The sequence below is a fragment of the Sitophilus oryzae genome, unplaced genomic scaffold (genome assembly GCF_002938485.1).
Source record: "Sitophilus oryzae breed Bouriz unplaced genomic scaffold, Soryzae_2.0 scaffold_1297_pilon_pilon, whole genome shotgun sequence".
Classification (NCBI taxonomy): Eukaryota; Metazoa; Arthropoda; class Insecta; order Coleoptera; family Curculionidae; genus Sitophilus; species Sitophilus oryzae.
Window position 1 is genome coordinate 10,196,416 of NW_022145945.1, and position 24,200 is coordinate 10,220,615.

The following is a 24,200-nucleotide window of genomic DNA, read 5'->3' on the forward strand; positions in this document are numbered from 1 at the left end:
GTTGGATTAAGGATTTGATATTGAAGAAAAAAATGTGGGTTAATGATTAATATACTTAATACACTTAAATACTAATATAATAAAATAGGAAATAAATTTCTAAAAGTAATTAAAGATAAAACAAAAACATTTTTATGGTGTTAGAATCACGCGTTACCCCTACGACAATAAATACACATATAAATTGGAAAGCATAATAGCTTTATTCCCCCCTGCCCTCATAAAGGTCCCCATTTAGTGCGACCGAAAGAACGGGAAACACAGAGCGCAATAACAGGGAACAAAGAGAGCGATGAAGAGTGAGATAGAAATAGAGATAAAGAGAGACAGCAGCCCTAGAGTCGATGTCGGCCAAGAAGGTTTTTTTACGGCGATATTCAGTTTACAGATAATTTAATCTTGTATTTTGTGCTTTTGCTTTTCATTTTATATTAGCGCTTTTAACTAAATGGTCTTAAGTATATGATTAAAAACAGAATGAATAGATATTGATAAAATGTGAACATTTCTTTATATAATTCTGTTTTCAAAATTTGACGAGGTTATTGGCGCTCAGTTTCAGTATGTTGATAAAGAAAGGTTTCTCTATCTCTTTATCAACATACTGAAACATAATAAAACAGTGTCTGTTGAACTTTTGACACAAACCATTTCAAATTTACGATTTCAGTTTAATAACTATTTAGTCAACATGTTTAATTTATGTCAATCATTACAGGTATTGATAATTTGGATTCAAAATATCTCGAGAACTATTACTCGTAGCGATTTTTACCAAGAGACTTTTTTTACGTAAAAAACGTCGTAAATGTATATTTTTTTACTCAGTAGTTTTATAGGGGTACGGACGAAAAGTTATTACCCTTCAAACCAATTAAAAAATATGTAGGAGTCACAAGTATGACATCAAAATCAAATTTCTCATGGCAAAAAACTCCCAGACACCAATTTTCATCCAAATATTGACCTTATTTCAGAAATTATTTGGAAAAAATCGTAATAAAAATGAAAGTTCAACACTCTGTACACCCTATATATACACGAACTTTTTTACATATTTTTATCTGCAGAATATGCTGCCGCAGTTTCCGGAAAACAGTTCAGACCACCCTGTATATTGGCGAGAGTTCCTATATATTATATAAGGTCTGTCAACATCGCTAGGGTTTTTATTATTGCCTTAGGACCTTAGGATCCGGTAAAAAGTCTTCTTAAAGTCTATAAAAGCTATGGCTAGTGGAAGTTCGTATTCTTTTGTTTGGCTGATATTTTCTATTAGTGTCTGTATGGGATCAGCTGCCTTCTTTGCTACCTTTTCTATGAACTAGAATTATATTGGCAATATTCCAGTGTTATGTTTCCAGTGTATTCCAGTGTTATGTTTTCTCTTTAGAATCTGGTGTATATATTTGCTAGACTTTTCCAAGTTCTCCTACCGGCGTATTTAAGCATTTCAGCTGTTATTCCGTCGTTCCCTGATGCTTTTCCATTTTTCTCATCTTAAATAATATTGATATTAATTATAAATTATCCAATTTTCATAAATCAAAATAAAATATTATTAACTATTAAATGTTATTTTCATCTAATTTCTACCTAGTTAATTTCGAAAAGAAAAAAGAGGTTCATTTCGTACCAACAAACACGATCCAACATAAAGCGTGCTGCGTCTGAAGAGGACCGATTCAATACCCATAAAGTGGGTAAACGGCCGAGGGGGTCTTTGCCGTCTGCTTAAATAATAAATGGGGGAATGGGACGAATGTATATCTCTACCCCCCACCCCAATCCACACACGCGTCCAATTTATACCAATCCCACCTAACGGTCGAATAAAATCATCTGTAAACTGAATATTGCCGGAAAAGGACCCTTCTTGACCGACATAGTTTTCCATCCCGTTTTATTCCCCTCTTTCTCTCTTTGTTCCCCTTTTTGTTCTATATTATTTCACATGATTCCCGCGTTTCCGTGCGTATTAAATGGACGTTTTTATGAGAGCAGAGGGGAATACGGCCATTATACTTTCCAATTTTTATAGTTATTTATTGATATTGGATTAACGCATGATTTTGACACAACGAATGCTTTTTGTTATATTTATGTAGTACTGTGTGATCGAAACAAAAAACGGCGTCAGCCATGGTTATGAAATGATGATCGTTGGTATTTTATATATAAAATTATATGGGGAATGTCAACGATCGTCATTTCCAAGCCAACTGGACGCCTTTTTTTCGATCATACGGTATTAGCAGACACGGCTAATTTCGTACATCTAACCGTGAATGGACATGAAGGGACAAGAACGTAGATATTAACTAGTCAAAACGAATTAGGGATCACTTTGATAAATTTCGTTTAAACAAAGAAAATATATTTATTTAAAAATATCAGCTTAGTAGTGTGTTCCATAGGAATTAAGTTTGAATATAGTGTATGCACACACACACACCTTGGTGTTCATGTTCATGACCAAAAAAGTTGTCAGACTGCTGAAAATTTTATTTTTATTACGTTATGAATGACTACAATATGTATCGAAAACAATGCTGAACAATTTTTATATTAATTGGCAACGGAAATATATTTTTTTCCTAATAATGTGTGCTGTCCTTCGCGGTTTCTACGCACTTCTGTATACCGATTTACCATAGAATGAATGAGGCTCCTAATAATCTCTTGAGGAAAGGCGTCCAACTCTTCTCGAAGATTTTCTCCTAAAGTTTGAAGATCTGGTGCTTGTGGACGACTTTGTATTCTTCTCTTTAGTAGATCCCAAAGGTGCTCAATAGGATTGAGATCAGGGCTATTAGCAGGCCAATCCATAATTGTGATATTGGACTCTTCAAGGTATCGAGCAACTATACTTTTGCAGTATGAGGCCTGGCATTATCCTGTTGTAAGATGAATTCTGGACCATGTTGAGCAGCAAATGGAATAACATATCGTTCAAGAATCTCATCTCTGTATCGTTCAGCATTAAATGTGCCGTCTAGAAAGACAAACAAGTGCGTACGCCTATTTAAAGTTATACCTCCTCATACAATGACGGAACCTCCACCAAAATGAATTGCTTCTCTGATTGTTGTGTTCAGATACCGTTCATTCGGTCTTCTGTATACTCTTAGTCGAAAACGGGACTCGTCCGTAAAAAGAACGTGCCTCCACTGATCCACCCCCACGTGAAGATGTTCTTCAAGAGAAATCGTAAAGCAATAGAGTGGATACGACAAAAGATCCAGGTAATAGATGTCATCCACAGAGTCGAATCCATCAAACAGCAATCGGCAGGACACCTGGCAAAAAGAACGGACAACAGATGGACCACATAATTTAGAGAGACCATAATTAGTAATAATTAATAATTAGGTACTTATACATACAAATATAATAATAAAATACATAGTGGCCGATTAAAAAAACGAAACGATTTATTTTTAAGTACCGTTACAATCTTAATCAAAGTTTTTCGCGTGCATTTTATTTATCTGATTGCAAGAACTAGTTTTCTAATTAACTGAGAAAATGCATAACTGATTTTTTACTGATTAACACGCACCATGACACGCACTGAGGGAAAAATAAATTTAACACGTGTGTAACTTCTACGCTATGTTTTATGTTACAAAAGCCTCGTATAATTTTATTATTTTTAATGGCTATTAAATAAGTTTATGTCATCCACCGAGTCAAATCCCTCAAATGGCAATGGGTAGGAGGGTAGGACACCTGGCAAGAAGAACGGATAACAGATGGATTACAAAAATTACAACATTACAGCATGGTACTCAGGAGGAATTAAGAGACCTAGAGGAAGACCGAACCTGAGATAACACCATAATATTAGGAAATTAGCAGGGATAACTTGGTCCGGCATAGCCAACAATAGACAACAATGGCACAAATTACCTATAACAGATGCGAAAGAAAGCGACTGCATCGGCAACCGCTCGGCAAACCCGACACGCCTATTGAGTGGTGTAAATACACCAGTAGTTTAGTCCGGAAACCTATGCTGTGTCGTAATCGCTTGCTGGAATGACATAGTGCGTGGTTATATGTTTCTTTTTAAAAACGCGTGTACGATTTTTGTTGAACTTTTGAACTGTTATTTCTAAGTTTTGGTAATTTGTATATCTTATTTAAAATGGGATGCAAATGTGTTTATTTATAATACTAAAAATATCTTTTTTTTCCTAATCTCCTACGAGCTGATATAACATGACGAGCAATCTATTAAATTACTGTGAGATTATACAGAAAAGTCCACAGACTTCGAGACATAGGAAAATCAAGTCCATTTAGCGTGTGTCCAAATTTTGACAAGTTTTCAAAAATGACAGTTTTGTTTAGACTGACGTTTAATTTCACCTGATTTCTCGGTGAATGATTTCATTTTATGGGGGTACATAAAATCTAAAATTTACGGCCATGAAGAAATTCAAAACTTGGAGCAGTTAAGGCAGAAAATATTTAATGCCTTTGACACTGTCACCCCTGATATGTTATCCAATGTGAGGAGGGGATTTTATGGTCGTTTGGGTTATTGTTTAATGCGAGAGGGAGGCACTTTTGAACAATTTTTGTAATTTTTTAAATTTCATTATCCTGTTTTTTTACCGTTTACCCATTAACTACCTTGACGAACATGGGAAAACGAAGGTCCTTTTCAGGACCACAAATATTTTGATTGAGAAAATTGGTAACTTTTTTTGGATTAAAAACAAAAGTTGTTAATATAATACCAATTTAAAAGTGTTTAGTAGTTTTAATACACACTATGATATAAAATTTATTATTATTATAATGTACATTATTAATACTATTGTTCATTCGAAATGGTATTAAGGCCCAATTGCAACAATGATTTAAATTTTTCTTAAAGATAAGTAGAGCTTAGAATGAGCTGTATTTATATTTACTTTAATATTCAACTTAAATGAGGGAATTTGACTGATACAGTTTTTGAATTTGAATTGTTTTTAATGATACTAACAATTTTAGTTCAATTTTTAATAAAATTTATTTAATATTACCTCTTTTAGCGATTTATAACATTCTCAAATGAATTACAGGTGCCCTTATTTTCTATGAAAATCACACAGCTTTTTTCATAGTCGCTGCAGTTGCTATAGCTATAAAAAAATAATTTTTTAAGGTGTGAAAATTGCGACACACGCTAAATGGACTTGATTTTTCGTATGTCTCGAAGTCTGTGGACCTTTTTGTATGCCTCGATAACATATTGGTGCAGATTATTTTCACCCAAACAAATAATAACCCAAACTATACATTGATGCGGATTGTCTATGAACTCTTTCTGAAGGTCACAGAAACCTGAACGCGTAATTCGGTGTTCTTTCGCATCTGTTGTAGTTAATTTGTGACAATGGGCCCAACTACAAAGAGAGTATGTAAATATGTGAGGGAGGCTACATCATAATTGGAAATGGTTGAATAAGCTGAAATTGATGATAATGAAGTAAGTTTATTGATTAAATTATAGTCAACAATAATACAATTATTATTTATTGGTCTCTAATATTGTCCATTTTAAGGAGGATATTATAATACTGATTAACTTTAAATAATTAGTTAGCGTATTTGACCAAAAAGATCCACGGAATACCTAACAATATTTTACAACATCGTATCTTTTAAGGTCGTTATATTTAGAGTAACCGAAGCAGTTTACTGTTAGGCAGTCCGCTTCACCAGCGACAAATTTACAATACCGATTACGACCGTGTACCTACTACCAAGTGTTTCATAACGGTTCATTCTGAAAGCGATTCTATGTATAACGAGGCATCTACTGAAGCTCGTACCATGAAAAATATAATTTTCAGTGAAAACGAACTGAAGAGGTTCATTACTCTTTATGGTATTAGTAATATGTGATGGAAATCCTGAATTTATCTTAATTGGCAACGGAAATATTTTTTTGTCCTAATAATGTGTGTGATGGAAATGCTGTACTATTTTTTTATATACATGAGTAAAAGTCTATATCATTGTATTTTTAGGCTAGCGTTGAATATAAATCCACAAGCTTATTTTGTCTTACTTTCTTAAAAACATTGTTTCACAACGCCCAAACACAGATTTCTCAAAAAAACTTGTAATATAAAACTTTAAAATGCAATCAAGGCATAGACAACTATGATGTTGTTCTATGCCTTGATGGCACCTACAGGGTGCTACAAATTCGGGGTACGAGCATTGGTATCTCGGTAACCATAATAGATAGGAACACGGTTAAATTGGGGCAATGTTGCGCTTTAGGATGTTCACCAAGATGCCATCGAAAAAGTTTTAAAAATTTCAAGGATTGATGAGTTTTTAGGAAAAAACGGATTTTCTTGAAAATCAATTTTATTTTTTCCTGTCTTTACTTTTTACACCAAAAAAAATCCCGCATGGGTATTTTTTGTATGGATTCTTTTGGAGAGATGAACCCGCCACATAGGTATAGATAATTTTTACTTTTTAGAAAATCAAAAACTAATTGCACATTCTCATAACAACTGTATTAGGGCTATCTGATTATACGCTGCATGACGTGTCATTTGTAAAAGTGAAATCAAAATATTTCAACATTTATTTACAATAAAGAGTACAAAATGCATTCGGAAGTATAAGAAGATTATGTTCAATGAGCTATAAATAAGATTGAACGAAAAACTAACTGGTGCATTAGGAAGGGCGGTAACCCCTTCGAACATGTAGAGCATTAGAAACTAGTATTGTAGAAGTTGATTTATTTATAATAACTACGATTAATATTATTAGATCGTACACTGATATTTCAAATTCACAATAAAAAAGTTAAACATAATATCTTTAAATTGCTGACCTGGATATTATTTATTTGAATCTTTCAGTTGGCTCGATTGTCCTTATTCAGTGTTAATTAGCACTGATCAATATTGTTGCGATGAATATGAATATAGTCAGATTAAATAATTTAAAAAACCAGGGTCGGACTTATTTTAAATAATAATTAAATAGCTTTGTTATTGTTAAGGTACCCAAAACAAAAAAAAGTATCAAGTGTGGCATATCATTGTACTCAGGAGGTCCGTATTTAAAAAAATTAAGTTGGTTTCTGTATCTCACAAATTATCAGCTAATTTGAAAAACTAAAAACTCTGTGTGATAGCCCTAATAAAGTGGCTATGAGAATGTTTAATTCGTTTTTTGATTTTCAAAAAAGTAACGACAGGAAAAAATAAAATTGATTTTAAAAAAATCCTTTTTTTTTCCAAAAAACTCAGCAATACTTGAAATTTTTAGAACTTTTTTTATGGCATCTTGGTGAACATCCCAAGAAGCAACTTTGTCTTAATTTAACCATTTTCGTATCTATTACGGTTTCCGAGATACCAATGCTCGTACCCCGAATTTGTAGCACCCTGTATATATGTTACGCTTAATAGTCGAATTCAGGCAATGCTCGAAAAAAATACGCAAATCTAGTTTTGAGCAAGGAATATATCCCAAACCCGAAAAACCCACTAACCCATGAATTAACAACCTCCATATAACCACGCTAACCAACTCGCCAAATAACCGAGCAAATAACTAAAGTCCTATAAATATAACCTCCTCCGAAATATTCCTGCTCAAAACTAGATTTGCTTATTTTTCTCGGGCATTGCCCGAATTCGACTATTGAGCGTAATATATATGTTACGGTTAAAGTCCGATGTCCGGTTAATGTCGAAATTAACAGGTTAATGTTTGGGTTAGATTATGTTTTTCGTTGTTTTGTTGTGTGTTATTCTCGATATTAACCGGGTAATGTCGACACCAACCGGACATCGGACCTTAACCGTAACATATACACTCACCGGCAAGAAAAACGAGCAATCGGGTTAAATCGTAATTCCTTCAGCTCGATACTTACAAAGATATGTCTCATGTATTCGCAAACGCAAGTGAATTTCTCGCTGCGCAAGCGTACATGGCGTACATGGCAAATGATACGTTATACCCTTGATTATGTATAAATAGATGTACAATGAGGGCTTAGTACAAGCCCGTCTTCTAGGTGGCGCCTTGCCCGTTCTGAATTTTTGTATTCCCCTACGATTTTCTTTGAGAGGAATCCGTTAAACCCGCCCATCGTTCAAAAATGGACGGGCGCGAGGTCACATCTATTGGGCCACTTATTAGCACGTTTCACCCATGTTTTACGAAAATAGCTTTATCCTTGTTTGTTTCAACTGTGACAAGAAAAAAGGAAAAAAAGTTATATTCGCTTCTAAATTCGGCAGTTTTGTTGATCTTTCTCGACTTGTAATTTCGTTTCGTTTAGGTTATAAAAATAAATATTTATAAGCTTTTGAATTGAAATATACCTTAATGCATATCTGAGTAATTAAAAAATTCAGTTTTTTCGTCCCTCGCGAAGAAACATAAACAGTATTTGTGAAATTTGGATTAGAAACTATTATTTTATTAGTTTATTTTGTTGTGTTTAAGTGTTGTGTATTTGTACCTACTGGATAATATTTTCCAACATATTTAATTAAGCAAAAAGCATCTGTTTTACAGGTAAGTAAATACTGTTCATATTTATTTCTAAATTCATATAAATTTGTTTTAAATCACTCTTGGGAAAAATGTTATAGAGTCTGAGATAAGTTTAATAATAAACATTTGATAGATTGATAGATAGATTAAACGATAATGCCCAGTTTGCTTAAAAGTTTAAAAAAATACTGATTTTATGCTATAAATTGTTTCATTTCTCACTTTGCTTTTTTGGAATTGTCAGATATATTGTGTATTTTATAATTTTTCCGAGAATTTTTCTTAATAACTTGATAACGTAAAATATTTTTTATCTACAGTCAACCCTGTGTTTAGATAAAGCTTCATATCAGATTTCCTATTTTATATTTTCACTCAAATCATATTTTTTGTAAAATATGCTTGCAAAAGTAGCGTAAATTTGACAGGGAGGTATTTTTATAGATATACAGGATGATTCAAATATATATTTACTTTTAAAGTTATTAGTTATGAGCAAAGGTTATGAGTTTGTGAAAAGAAAGGCTATATTTTGTATTTTTGCTTGGTGGATTTGTTATTAAATTGTCATTCCAAAAAATACCATAATTCGTAGTCGTATAGAGTTCATTTTGACCAAAGAATATATTTTGACCCTTTTTGGATTGAATTTTATTGTTTATATAATAAAATATATATTTAAAGCCCTCTCTTTCTAAGTTAAGTTAAAAATAGGTAATATCGACGTTTTTTACTGGAACTAATTTAAGTTAATAATTAATAATTATATAATTCATATAATAATATTAAAATAGACTAAATTGTTTATTATATACAGGATGAGTCAAAACTAGATATTATATTTTTCTTTGCTATTTCAAATGAAACACTGTATTTTATATCATAAATCAACAAAGCTTTTATGCAACTTTTGTTTTATTAAGATCTATATCCCAAATTAATAGTTATTAAATTGTTTTCAATTGTCTCTTTGCGAATAAACATGATTTGTTTTACGCAATTTTTATTAGTAGGTTTGTCGTCAAAAGTGATGTATCTATTTATCAGCGACAAAAATTAAGAATTAGATGTCTAAAATAATTTCCTAATTATTTTTTTACTTGGCATCAGTAAATATGATTTATTTTATCGATGCAGCTGAAAATAATTATCTATTCTAAAAGAGGACATTGCTGTATAAACATCGATTATGGATTTAAAAATTATTTTTCAAAACAAAGTTGGACAAAATTTTTGGAGAAAAAATTGGACTTCTGTTCGAAATAATTGAGAAAAGCCCAACATCTAGTTTTGACGCCCCCAGTATATATCGTGCATTATAGTTGATTATACTGCAATTTATTATACACACGTAGTTTTGTTTGGTGAAAATGAAACTTTCTAAAAGTCATATGTCTAAAAAAATTAGTCTAAAATAATCAAAAACCACTTAACACATATAACTCGCTTTTAAAAAATCTAAAAGAAATAAGTTTGTTTATTATATTCATATTTTATTAAATTATTATAGGTGTGACTGCTAAGTGGTCGTACTCGCCACTAACCAAGCATTGGTGGGACCTTCAGAGATCATAATGCGAATTTCTTCATACCATGTAAATCTATATACATGTATTAATAAATGCGTTTGCTTTATTAAATTTTTTTTCTTATACGGTATGAGCGAAAAAAAACGGCGTCTATTTGTTTACGTACAAATGACATCGATATTCATTTCCAAACCACCTCTGAGGCCGTTTTTTTTTATCGTATGGTATATATTTACATATCCCTTATCCTTTAATTCCGATTTATTTCTAATAATTATAAAAATAAGATACCTGATTAATTCTTCCGAAATATTATAAAATGAGATATCACGAAAGAAATAAAGTTAATTATCTCGTTTGTTTTGGGAATTCCAAAAAAATAAAAAAAAGGGTATAGAGAATCTTTAGAGACACAGTTCAAATGTTATTTTTGAGTATACTGGTTGCTTCAAAAAATGTGGCGGATACATGTTTTTTAATGCAAAACTCCATTTTTATTTTATTTTCGATTCTGCCTAAAATTCTATAACTTTTTTTTATAAATAACGTTAGTAAGTATTTACAATTTAAAAAAAAAGTAAAATTTTATTCCTATGTTACTTAACTGTCAGTTGTTTCCGAAGTTGGACTACACAAATTTGGTAGGAGTGTTTTACAGAGATGAAAAAAAAATATATTTATATGTAAAAATACTTGCAGTTAGATGCTACACTGTGTTCAAACATTTTTTTTGGCTGATCCGATATATATATTATTATTTTTTCTAGTGATTTTACAAAACCTTTCAACATTTGTTAAGAAAGTATATTAAGTACACCTATACTCAACAGCTTGCAATCTGTTCTGAATTTTATCCTTCTTTTAATTCATTTACATTATAACAAGTTGCCATATGACAAAACAAAAATTATTTATTATTAAACATTAAGTAAAGTGATTTATTTAGTTATATGACATTCTTAATAGAAGTTGAAGGATTTTGTAAAATCTATCAGAAAGAATTATAATATATCGGGTGTTTTTCAAAAGTAGCTTGATTGATGTATTCAATTAGTTTCGGTCATTTCTTGTTTCACCGGAAATGACTACAACTTTTGGTTTTTAAATGGTACCGTCGGTATTTTTTTACTTTATTTTGCAGAATATGGCATTCTCAATAGAATAATTCAATGTCAACTTTTGACTCTTTTACTTAAAAAATAGTATTTTAAAGTTCAATCTAGTAGAGTGCCATGATAATAAACAACATGTAACCGGTCGTAAAGATAACGACAGTTTGACTCGACATACGGAGTGTGTGGTACCAAATTATTTACCAAAATTAGGTACCAAAATTTATTAGGTATCAAAAAATGCTTTTCCAAATATGCTAATGAGCCACTCTCGTTTCATTAAAAAAAATTGAGTTATGATTAAAATACGAAATGGGCATATTTCAACTGACCAGGAAAAGACACAAAAAATATTAGACGACCAAATCAATTTTTCCAAAGCTCCTTGATTAATCCTTGATTAAAAAATAATGGTTTTAACACAGCCATGACACTAGATTGAATTTTAAAATGCTATTTTTGATTTAATTGAAAATGTCAAAAGTTGACATATGATTGTTGATGTCAAAAGTTGTCATTCTATTCAGAATGTCATTTTCTATCAAATAAAGTACCGTATGATCGAATAAAAACGGCGTCAGCAATGGCTATGAAATGAAAAGCGCTGTCATTTTATATGTAAATTTATATGAGAAATGTCATCGATGTTCATTTCATAGCCATCGCTGACGCCGTTTTTATTCGATCTTACGGTATAAAAAATACCGAGGGTACCATTTAAAAATCAAATGTATACATTTCCGGTGAAACAGGAAGTGACCGAAACTAACTGAATACGAATCAATCTCGATTTATGTCATATACCTACTAACATTCCCAATTTAGTTTTTTTCTCGGAATCTGAAAAAATAAAAAAGTTATAGAGGTGAACCACTTTAAAAAAAAACACTCAGTATAGGCTGTGTCATTGAAAGAGTCTGCAGATATTTTTTTAATTTTAAATACGTAGAATTAACCATTAATATATGTTGAACACCCTGTAGCCTGCCTTAAACACCCTCTGCCTTAAATATCTACATAGTATCTAATATTTTTTCTTCATCAACAAATTGAAATATTAGAAAACTAGTTTTAGGTTACACCATTATACAAGGATTATACATAAAAAAGTAATAATTTTACGCAGGATCTAAAATAAAATAGCATGTTACATTTAAAAAAAAAACATTATGTTAAATCCGTCATACTTTTTACAAAGTTACAGAGGTAGGTAGGTATAGTTTCATATATTTTTTTAATTATCCATCTAGAAATAAAATATATACATATATACCTAATATAATCATTTAGTATTTAACAAGGGGCCATGAAAATCAAAATAAATATAAATCCATATCCAAAAATAAAAAATGTAAATAACGCTTTGAGGTAAAAATTCGGTTCAAAGCAGATAAGATATTTTATTCTTTACCGAGAATTAAATTCGAAGAATTCCTAGTCCCTACTTCTTTGCCAAATTCAATAGTCTCCGCCCCTTTTTACGTTTTAATTTCTGCCACCAGTTGGCAGCATCGACTTATACAGGCACATTGACTAACTATTAATATATAAACAAGGGTTATACCAAAGAATATACCTAGCTAGAAAAAGCATGGACTCTGCCTTACTGAAAAATGGTCCTACAGAAGTGGTGCCATCTATTGAGTAGGGCTTGTTTTAAATGGATCGAAGCGCGGGCTTTTTAAATGAGCGTATTTATTGAATTTTACTCTAAAATAATTAAATTTGATTATTAAATCTTATTTTTTACACAAATTCAACAATACAATAACAAGTATCGTTGTGATGTGTAAAAAATAAGATTTAAAAGTATAATTTATACAATTATTAAATAAAATTAAGGCCAAACATGTGAAATATTATTTATTATTTAAAGTTTTTATTTATAAGTGAAATATTTAAACATCGTTTATTGTAATAAAACAAGACCAACGTAATACGCCCAAAGTTTTGTAAATGGTATAAATATAAATAGGTACTTAAATGATGGCAAAAATAAAAGACTTACATTATATTTTTAGGGCCACAAACAAAAGGAATTGTCTAATTAAAACACATATAACAAATTATAGTTTGAAAAACGTTTTGATAATCATTTATTTGATAATATTATGATTGGCGCTATGACAACGTTAATATTTTTTGAGAATTTGACAATAATATGACAATGGCGTTGGAAACTATGGAAACTACAAAAAAATTCTGATTTAACGCCATCTGGCAATAACTAGTAGCAACTTCTTAACCTAAAAATTAATTGCACTACCACCTAGTGACTAGGGCTGGAACTATTTTATTTGAGATTTCCGTGGAAACGGTGGAACCGCTTTTGCATAGATAAATGCAACAAGTTTAGATTGGAAAGCCTGTAAAAATTTTAGGTCGCGAAATTATTTTGGGTCGCGACCGTTATACGCGATCTGGCGCTGCTATAGCGGTCGCTAAGAACAACGGCAAACAAAAACAGAAATAATATTCCCTTGTCAAAGTCAGAATCTTCAAAAATCATAATAATCTTTCAAAATCTAAACCGCTCTCATTAAAGAAATTCCGAAAAGTGTCTATAGCGTCCATTCTCAAAGTAGGTAATTATTGCTATTTTGTGAGTTTAATTCAAGTTTTGTTTACTCCAACCGGTGATAATTGTGAAAAAGTGGCATTAAAAACTTAAAAAGCTGTGCTGAGAACTGTGAACTGCAAAAACCATCGTGGATCGTGGCATAACGTCGGTTTCCAATGTTTCATAGGTATTTCATACATGCGTCCTTACATAAAATAAAGTTTCTTGTATGCAACACACTGTATTTTATTTATAAAATTAAACGAAAATAATAATAAATTTGAATAAACAATATTTGGCGATATAATTCCGGAATAAGCCGAACCTCTCCGAAATTTTCAAAAGTTTTGGGTCGCGACCGTTGCAAGAATAGCGCCAAATAGTGTTTACATTGTCCTTATGGGCACTTTCCAATCTAAACTTGTTTCATTTATCTATGCGCTTTTGCTATTTCACTTTCCCGCCCCAGCGTTATACGTCTTTGGTCGTGCTTTAGCTGTCTATTATTACGTATTGCGAGATACGTATAAATCCTGTGCCGTAACTGTCTAATGTCTTTGATCAGCTAATTTCATCTGATCGAAACATTATGTAGGTAACTGCCTCAGTCTCGTCATAAAAAAAACCCTAGGTAACTACAACATAGTACGTAAAGTACAAAAATATATTAAAATTTTATTAAATTTGTATCCTGTATTAGCAGAATTTTAAGCTACCCAAAACGCTTACCCTCTAATCTTTATTAGACCTTCCCTCTCATTCCATCCTTTACTCCCCTATGCTGTCTCGTTTCTCTTTTTACTATGGGGAGGGTTTCTTCATCGACCCTCCGGTCGTAACCGGTCTTTATGAAAGCCAAAGACACACAACCATTACTTTTTCGATTTATATGTTTGATTTTTGTTAAATTAATACGTGACTATAGTAAAAATATCATGATTCTTTACTACTCACTTATTATTATTTATAGATTTTTTTAATATTTATAAAAAAAATTACTAGCTGACCCGGTAAACTTTGTTTTGACATATAAATTATTCCTATGATTATGCCTGGTGGGGATAACTGATCAAGTAATAATTGAACCGGGGTTCAAAATTATTGAATTACTAATATCGCGCTATTAAAAAATAGGGGTTGATGGTAGAAGGGTGAAAATTTAGGGTTGTATGTATTTTCTAATGCCACATCATAAAGAATAAAAATAAAAAATTTTGTCCTAAAATAAAAAAATGGGTTGGACCACCCTTATCACTTAGGGGTGTAAAAAATAGATAACAATCTATTCTCAGACTTAGTGAATATACATGCATATAAAATTTCATAAAAATCGGTCAAGCCGTTTCGGAGGATTTTGGTCACTAAAACTGTGACACTAGATTTTTTTATTTTATTCCGTTAAGCAAAATTCTCAAGTTTTTTATTTTAGGAGCTACAGATGCCTGACACACTATTGCCGGACCCTGTATATTAGATACATCTTTACAGTGTACAGTGTATACTGTCTTTTTTTCTCAGGTAAGATTTCGACAGACGATGACAGAAGAAAAGCAGATGACGTCCCATTCCAATCTATTTATTTTACTAAAAAAAGTTTCTAATATTTTTTAAGTTAACTATGGATGGGTTTAAATATAAATCCGTCATGCGTTGTCTCTTGTTGTTTTTAACCAGTTTTATTGGTTTATTTCAAAAATGACAGATCATATTTCAATTTTATTGGTTTGACGGAACGATAAACGACAAACGAACGCCGATTCGTATGAACTCGCCTTTAGATTTTTGAGACTTGTCAAAGTCTTGCCAAATTATAGGTTATAATTTTGTGTCAACTTATGTCAAATATCTGCGTTTTGGAAGATGATGCATTTTAATTCGTGTTATTACGTGTGTTTTATGTCTTTTGAAGTCAAGTGGACGAAAAATCGAGGGAAAATTAACTGTAGACCCAGAGCACAGTTGATAGTTAATACTCGCTGCCCAGACAGAAAGTCTTATACACCAATAAAGTTACCATCAATAAAGTCTGTATACCATCTCGTCGTAGATAAGTGCATCTCGTATATGCTACAAGGATCGTACTAAACATATACTACTGGAGTAGCTGTAAAATATCAACATCACACGATGTAAATAATGGATTTTAGTACTGCAGAAAAATAATGTCAAAAGGCACTGGCTTAAAAAAAATAAGATTAAAGTTAATTAATCAACCTTTAAGGTATAAAATTTGGTAAGTGTTATTATTAATAAAATAGTTTGATTTATTTATGTTGTTTTATTTATTCCTGTGGAATATTAGAAATTTGTATTTGCACATAAGTTATATTGATAAATATAATAATAAATGAGGGAAGTTTCTTGAAGTTTGAAAGTATGAAATTTAAGTTTTTTTTATATTTTTTTGGTAGGTGGTGTTTTGTTCTTGTTTGTTTTGTATTAACACATACCGTTTTTTAAATAAAATAACTCGATTACATTTTTTCAGTTTTATACAGTTTTTTTTCACAATATTTTGAAGTAATCACTTATCAGTCAAATTTTAAATATATTAATTTCCTGCTATGTGTTCCAGTTGTACCAACTTATTCCTTTGTAAAATAAAATAAACTACTTTGAAATTAAAATGACAGACACATCTGTCACTGTCAAGGATCTTGTCGTTGGACAGACTTATAGTTGCATACAAGTGTCTTGTTTAATAATTATGTATGATAATGTTCTAATTGTGGTGGCACTACGTATATTACTACGTAATAATTTTAGCTGTTTATTTACTAACTTTCCCAATACTGAATAAGTGTTACTAAGTATACCATAAGTAATACCTGGCCTTTTAAATTTAACGTACATAGAAAAACAGTTATACTCGTTAAGATCATTAATTGTGTTCTATTTATCGCGAACTCTATTTCCAGATTAAATTGTTTCGAAGTGTTGTTGCCTATAAAATGTAATCAGTAGTAAACAGGGTTGCTTGTTTTCTATAGGAAACCGCAGCGTAGATGGGACTGAAAGTAAAGTAGGGTTCTATATTAAAGAAACTATTTTTGGGAGGTTGAAAGTCTCATAATTTCTACATGTAGGAGTTAAGACCATTAACTTCACTATATTTTGTTCAGCCATTGATATTTTCTCTGTTAAAATAGCCAATAAGCTCAAATTAAAATTTGTTTACAAGGTACTTTGAATGGCTCAAAATAAACTGTTTTCGTAACCCTATTCTATTTTTACAACCAAAGACTCTACTTCAAGTAGTGCTTTCTAAACAAATAAACGTTATTAAATATCTAAATCATTCAAATTTAAATTGTTTTATTTTATAAATTATAACTCAGCGAGAAAATTTCATATTTTGTTTCTATGTAATAATAGACACTATTAGAAGTTCTGAAATTTGAGAATAGCTTTAGAAACTGTTAAGTTTCTAGACAGAAGGCTTCAAACTAATAGTAATGTATACAGGGTGATTCACGGACATGACACGATGGAAAACCGGTGATAGGATTTTGTTGAAAATTTGGATTTTTGTATAAAAGCACCTGCTCCATCTGTCTAAATTATTTTCAGCATTACAGTGTTGCCACTTCATACTAAAAGTGGTAACATCTTTGTTAATTTAAATGGAACACCTGGCATGTTATTACATTTTTGAAAACTACTTTGATATCTTATAATTTTTATGTGATGAAATAAATGATAGTTTTCGAGATAAAAAATCAAACATGTGTAAAATTGACAAAAACATGATCTTAAATAAACATTGGTTAATAATATACTGGGTGTCTCCTTTAAAATAAGAAAGATGCTATCACTTTTCGAATGATGCGGCAACACTGTAATGCTGAAAGTATTTTAGAAAGATGGAGCAGGTGCCTTTATGTAAAAATCCAAATTTAAAAAAAATTCTATCACCGGTTCTCCATAACCATAAACGTCTAATATGCCATCGCCTTCAATCACCCTATAGATCTATGAAATTACATGTGGCTGTACGAAAAAGAAGGTTAATTTGGTTATATAATATTTTTAAAATATGTACAAACTAATAAAAAAAATTGTACCGCTAGTTAAGTAGTTTCTTACTACAAAATGTATATCTTGTATTTGGTGTTTATATTACTATATAGATCATATCAAATAAAATTTTAGTCACGTGATTAAGCCTGACCCGCACAGCGTTGCCCATTTTTACATATTTTTTTTTAATTAAAATATTTTAGGAAACAAAATTAAATTAATTATAAATATACAAGGTGTCTCAGATTTAAATCAAGAAAATTTAATAGACGATAGAACTTGCAAAAATAAAACAAAAAGTTCATATCAACTTGTAAGTTTAAAAGCTTCCTTTTCGAGATACAGGGTGTTAAAGTTACTTAAAAAAAAATTAAGATATTTGAAAAACTATTTAATCGATTTTGATATAACTTGACCCGTTTATAATATTTACTATGGGACTTAATTTGATGTAATTAGATTTAAGTTTAATGGTCAGGGGCGGCGGCGGTGGGGCATCACTGTTAAATTATTTTAAAGGAAAAAATAGGCACGCCACTGCTTTTTTAGAAGTTTAATATTATTTTTGGATTTAATAATTAAAAATATTATTTTTTAGTCTCTTGACTTTTTTGTCTATCTTGCTTACTTCTTGCGAAAAAAATTAAATTCATTTATTCACTCCACCCTCGACAATAAATTAAATAATAATGGTTAGTTACAACAATTACAATAATTGTTCGAGTTGATAACAACTAACATCAACGCATTTTCTACAACGACGAACTACGGAATGAACTGCGCTTGAAATCTGGACCGGGTTTTCTTTGACATCATTGATTGCCTTTTGGATTCAAAAAATTAGCTCTTCCCTAGTGTTAACTGCTGTTTCATACACCTTTGCTTTTATTATCCCCCACCAGGGGCGGATACAGGAATTTATTTTAGGGGGGGGCCAAATAAAAAGTCATGTAGAATATGCTATTTAGGGCGCGAATTTTAACCCAATAGCCTGATATTTAACACAATTTATAGATTTTAGGGGGGGGCCTCATGGGCCCCCCTCTGTATCCGCCACTGTCCCCCACAAATAAAAATCCAGAGGGGTAAGGTCTGGGGACCTAGGTGGCCAAGCGGCTGGCCCTAAACAACCACAATCTAACACGTCTAACAATTCGAACAATTATTGTAATTGTTGTAACTAACCATTATTATTTAATTTACTGTCCAGGGTGGAGTGAATAAATGAATTTAATTTTTTTCGCAGGAAGTGAGCAAGATAGACAAAAAAGTCAGAAGACAAAAAAATAATATTTTTAATTACTAAATCCAAAAATAATATTAAACTTCTAAAAAAGCAGTGGCGTGCGTATTTTTTCCTTTAAAATAATTTAACAGTGATACCCCACCGCCGCCCCTGGCCATTAAACTTAAATCTAATTACTTTAAATTAAGTCCCATAGTAGGTATTATAAACGGGTCAAGTTATATCAAAATCGATTAAATAGTTTTTCAAATATCTTAAATTTGTTTTCTTTTTTAAGTAACTTTTACACCCTGTATCTCGAAAAGGAAGCTTTAAAACTTACAAGTTGATATGAACTTTTTGTTTTATTTTTGCAAGTTCTATCGTCTATTAAATTTTCCCGATTAAAATCTGAGACACCCTGTATAAACAGTTATTATTTACATCAACAAAACTCACCAGCTTAACAGCATTTAAGGGACAGAAAGGACCATTACCGCTTTCCCGTTCAAAATCTTCTAATAAGGTTGGGACGAGTTTTTTTTGGGACGAAAGGTTCTAAAAAGAACGTGATTCCGTTTGTTTAATTATATTTAAACCACCCTCTTACCAAAAAAATAAGAATTATATTCTTATACTTATATTATACTTATTTTAAGAATTAAAGTTGATATATTTATATACAGTTTGCTAAAAAACTTATGAAAATAGGGCTAACAATAAAAATATATAAAACTTTAAATTTGACGAAAAAAATCCTGTTGCATTTTTTGCATCTGGGTGTATAAAAATCAAACTACCAAGCAATAATTAGATTGAAAACTGCATAAGGATATAGATGATATTCTCTTCTTATCACCCCCTCTCCTGCCGAAGTTTGGCGATCCAAATGCCAATTGTGAGATCTAAGATTTTCGCAGACGAGCCTTCAAACTATCTCCTTAAATCTTTTAGCCATGAGTTCTGGCGTCTTCCTACTGATCTTTTCCCTTGCACTTTGCCCTCTATTATGAGGCGCAGTATTTCGTACCTATCACCTCTCATCACATGACCCAGCTATTGCATTTTTCTTTCCTTGATGATGTTCAGTATCTCTTTTTGTTTCTGCATGCGCTGGAGTACTTCAACTTTGGTGATCCTTTGTACCCATGAGATTCGCAGCATCCGTCTGTACCATGTCTGTACACATACATTTTGAAGGCTTCTATTCTCTTTTCGGTCTGTGAATCCAGTGTCCAGCTCTCACATCCATAGAGTAACACAGAGAAGACGTAGCATCTGGCCATTCGAGTTCTGAGTTCCGCACTGAGGTCTCATCTTGTAAAAAATGATTTCATACTCACGAAGAATTTTCTCGCTTGCTCAATTCTTGAAAATATTTCTCTTTTCGGGTCGCACTGACTATTGATATTGATGTTAGCTCCTAAATACTTTATTGAGGTCACTTGTTCGATTGTTTGTCCCTTAAGACGCAGGTGTGCATTTATTGGAGTCTTAGAAAAGACCAATAGTTTGGTCTTGGAGACATTGAGATGCAGTCCAAACATCTCACTATAGATGATATCGACATTGAAAAACATTAAACTTTTTTTTTCAAATATTAAAAATATGTTCAACTTCTTTACGCCCAAGCCCAAACAAACTGCCAATATCCCTTTTCCATACTTTCTATTGCCCGATCATGAATATTTGAGCGGCGTCAGAACGCTCGCCGTCCTTTCATCCTACGATATCTCGGCGTCCCGACGCTGCTTCCACCCCTTCAGCCCTCCCGTTCCCCCTTTTCTTTCCTCAAAGTCTCCACGGCTGGGCGTTATTAAGTTTACGGCGTTTAGGCTGTGGGTCACGTTCCACGGCACGCCATTAGGGCCCCGCAGCCTCGGCTGTTTCCTATTTCGCCATCGTATTTTACTCCGGCCGTGGCGAGAACGATCGTAGGCGTTGCGGTTGATTTTTCCTTCGGATATTTCCGATTTGTATCTAACCCTGGTTCAAAAGATTTGTTGATTGTATGTAATATCAGATACCAGAGATGAACAAAACATTGCCTTTCTCACAGAGACCTAAAAAATTTTTAAAAGTTGCGATATTTTGCGGATTAAGAGTCCATTTCACTAGTCCGAAAAAGTAACAAAATAAGCGTTCGGCATTTAACGTTTTATGTAAAACTGGCTAGGTATTTTTACACAAATGAAGAAGGAAATTACAGATAAGGGACTATACTATATCCGTATTTAAGCACATTTTTAAACAACTTCTTTATTTTTAAGATTTTGATGGTCAAACATCAATAAAATATTCCTTATGTTTGGACTAAATTTTCTCGAAAATAAAGACATAATTTAAAATTCCGTTATATTACGGAAATAGAATGAAGTTTTATAATTACAGTGATATAATATAATTTATATGGTTTTGTAATAAATTGTTCGCTATTTTATGGCAAATGCTGAAGCTCTGCAAACCTTAATCAAATTAAGGCAAGCACGTGTGCATGGAATTTTGGATTGGTTTAACACGACAGAATAGACCTAAGACTAGGCAGATTTCTGAAATATAATGACCTAATAATATACAGGGTGTCCCAGAAATAAGTGCAAGTATTTTAACTGATATTATAGTTCGACCCCAGAAACAAACCCATGAGTTTTTTTTGCGAAAAAAATTGTTGAAAATTTTATACTTCTCTTTACATTTTCCGGAAAATATTGAAAAACTTTTGAGTGTGCGTGTTCAGTTTCCGGAAATTTGTTTATAGTATTTTTTTGAGAAAATGCAATGTTGCCGCTTCCCGCCTCCTACGTTATTCATATTTTATATGTTTATAATTTTCTACAAAAAATACTTATGTAAATTAATTTTATTCACTGTAGATTTTTTAATCATTGTATTTTACTATACAGGGTGGTCCGAACTGTATTCCGGTAATTCCGGCAGCATATTCTTCAGATAAAAATAAGCAAAAAAAATATATCATTAATTAAACATGTTGACTAAATTGTTATTAGACTGATATCATAAATTTGAAATGTTTTTGTGCCAAAAGTTCAACAGAAACTGTTTTATCATCATTTTTTCGAAGAAAAATAAAAAGTTCGCAAATTTATCATTTCAGTCAAATAAATATCTACTCAATGTTTATTTTTTGTCAATAATGACATGTATTGACTAATTCCATTCTAAATATCTTCAGAACAGTTGCTCGTAGCGATTTTTAGCAAGAGACATTTTTTACGTAAAAAATCACGGAAATGTATATTTCTTCACTCAGTAGTTTTATACATGTACGGGCGAAAAGTTATTACTTCTCAAACCAGTTAAAACACACGTAAGTGGCGCCCCCTACAAATAAGAGTCATAATGATATCAAAATCAAATTTCTCATGTCAAAAAACTCTCAGACACCAATTTTCATCCAAATATTGACGTTGCTTCAGAAATTATTTGGAAAAAATCGAAATAAAAATGAAACTTCTACACCCTGTATCTCCGAAACTAAGCATTTAGGACATACATGTATGCGAATTTTTTTACTTGTTTTTATCTGCAGAATATGCTGCTGAATTTTCCGGACTACAGTTCGGACCACCTTATACAGGGTTGTTCATCACATACGACACGGAGTATTGTGGCTAAACGATTAGATTTTTACAAATTGTGATTTTTACAAAGTTTTGGGTTCGGTGAAGGATTATTAGAGCTACAATTTAAAAATATTTTTACAAGATACAGAGTGTCCCAAATAAATAAAAAATATCAAAGTTGTATTTTTTTAAATGGAACACCCTGTATATTATTACATTTTTAGTTTCTACGATTAAAATAAAGGTAAATTTGATCAAGGTTTATTACACTTAAACCTTACCGTTTTTGAAATATTTTCAATTTTGTGAAATTGCAGTAAAAATTTTAAGGCTTCATTTCTCCAAGGGTATCAACGTTTTTTATACTAAATATTTACTGAGGTTTATTTATTGATCAGTTATTGTGTTGCAATCATAAAATTATACTACCTTATACAGAGTGTCTAAAATTTTATTTTAAATAATTACTAGCTTTAAACGCCAATAACTTGTTTAATTTAAATGGAACACCCTGTATATTTTATGAGAATCAGATGCACAATTTAATTGTCTATCAAATTGTATTATACCATTTTTTACCTGTCTCTTCAAGTTTCCGTAGAAAATGCATTTTCTTGTAATTTTAAATTCATTTATCAATATACCCATGGAATACTGACATTTTAGGTTATTTTTAAAGATGTACCAAATTTTTAAAGAGTACAGATACTAATATTGTCGATAGAGTTTGTTTATTTCATTAAAAAATAAAAAAAAAACTGTTTAAATATTTGTTAAAGAGGACCAATTAATATGATTCCAGTATTCAAACTACATTAATTGACTAATTACACATGATTTGCGTTGATTAATAATAATTGCCCCAAAATACTAAAAAACTGAATTTTGTATGTGTATTAGACAGTGTCGTAAAATGTAACACCTTAAAAATGATATTTTATTTTTTGACAAATGCTTTTTATAACAACAGATACATTCATTTCCATAACTTATTATTATATTGATTTCTGATTCAAATCCACATTTATTTAGAATAATTTATTAACGAACATAATTAAGTATGTAATTAATTAGTATTTGGGCGGAAATAATGATGGTACATTTAATTAATGGTATACTCTTTTATAAAGATTTATATAGTTTTATTTTTACATGCAAATGGTCTAGAAATATTATCATTTTGCTATAAACGATAATAATACTAGCCTGTACATTTTGTACATTTGTTGCTTTGAAAACAATCTAAAAAAATGTCAACATTCCATGGGTATATTGATAAATGAGTAAATAATCTAAATTGTAAGAAAATGCATTCTCTACGAAAACTTTTAGGTAAAAAGTGGTATAATACAATTTGATAGACAATTAAATTGTGCATCGGATTATCCTAAAATATACAAGGCGTTCCATTTAAATTAAACAAGTTATTGCCGTTTAAAGCTAGAAATAATTTAAAATAATTTTTTAGACACTCTGTATGAGGTAGTATTATTTTTATTATTGCAACGCAATAACTGATCGACAAATAGACTTCAGTAAATATTTAGTATTAAAAACTTTGATACCCTTGGAAAAATGAAGGCTTAAAGTTTTGACTGCAATTTCACAAAATAGAAAATATTTCAAAAA

At 31.2% G+C, this 24,200-nt stretch overlaps 1 long non-coding RNA gene across 1 annotated transcript; it reads left to right on the forward strand.

Moving 5' to 3' along the window:
- Nucleotides 1-8,331: 8,331 nt before the first annotated feature.
- On the forward strand, nt 8,332-10,176 carry LOC115874448. The gene is made up of 2 exons (XR_004048846.1): nt 8,332-8,562; nt 10,052-10,176. It is a non-coding gene; the product is annotated as an uncharacterized LOC115874448 (long non-coding RNA).
- The last annotated feature ends 14,024 nt before the right edge of the window (nt 10,177-24,200 follow it).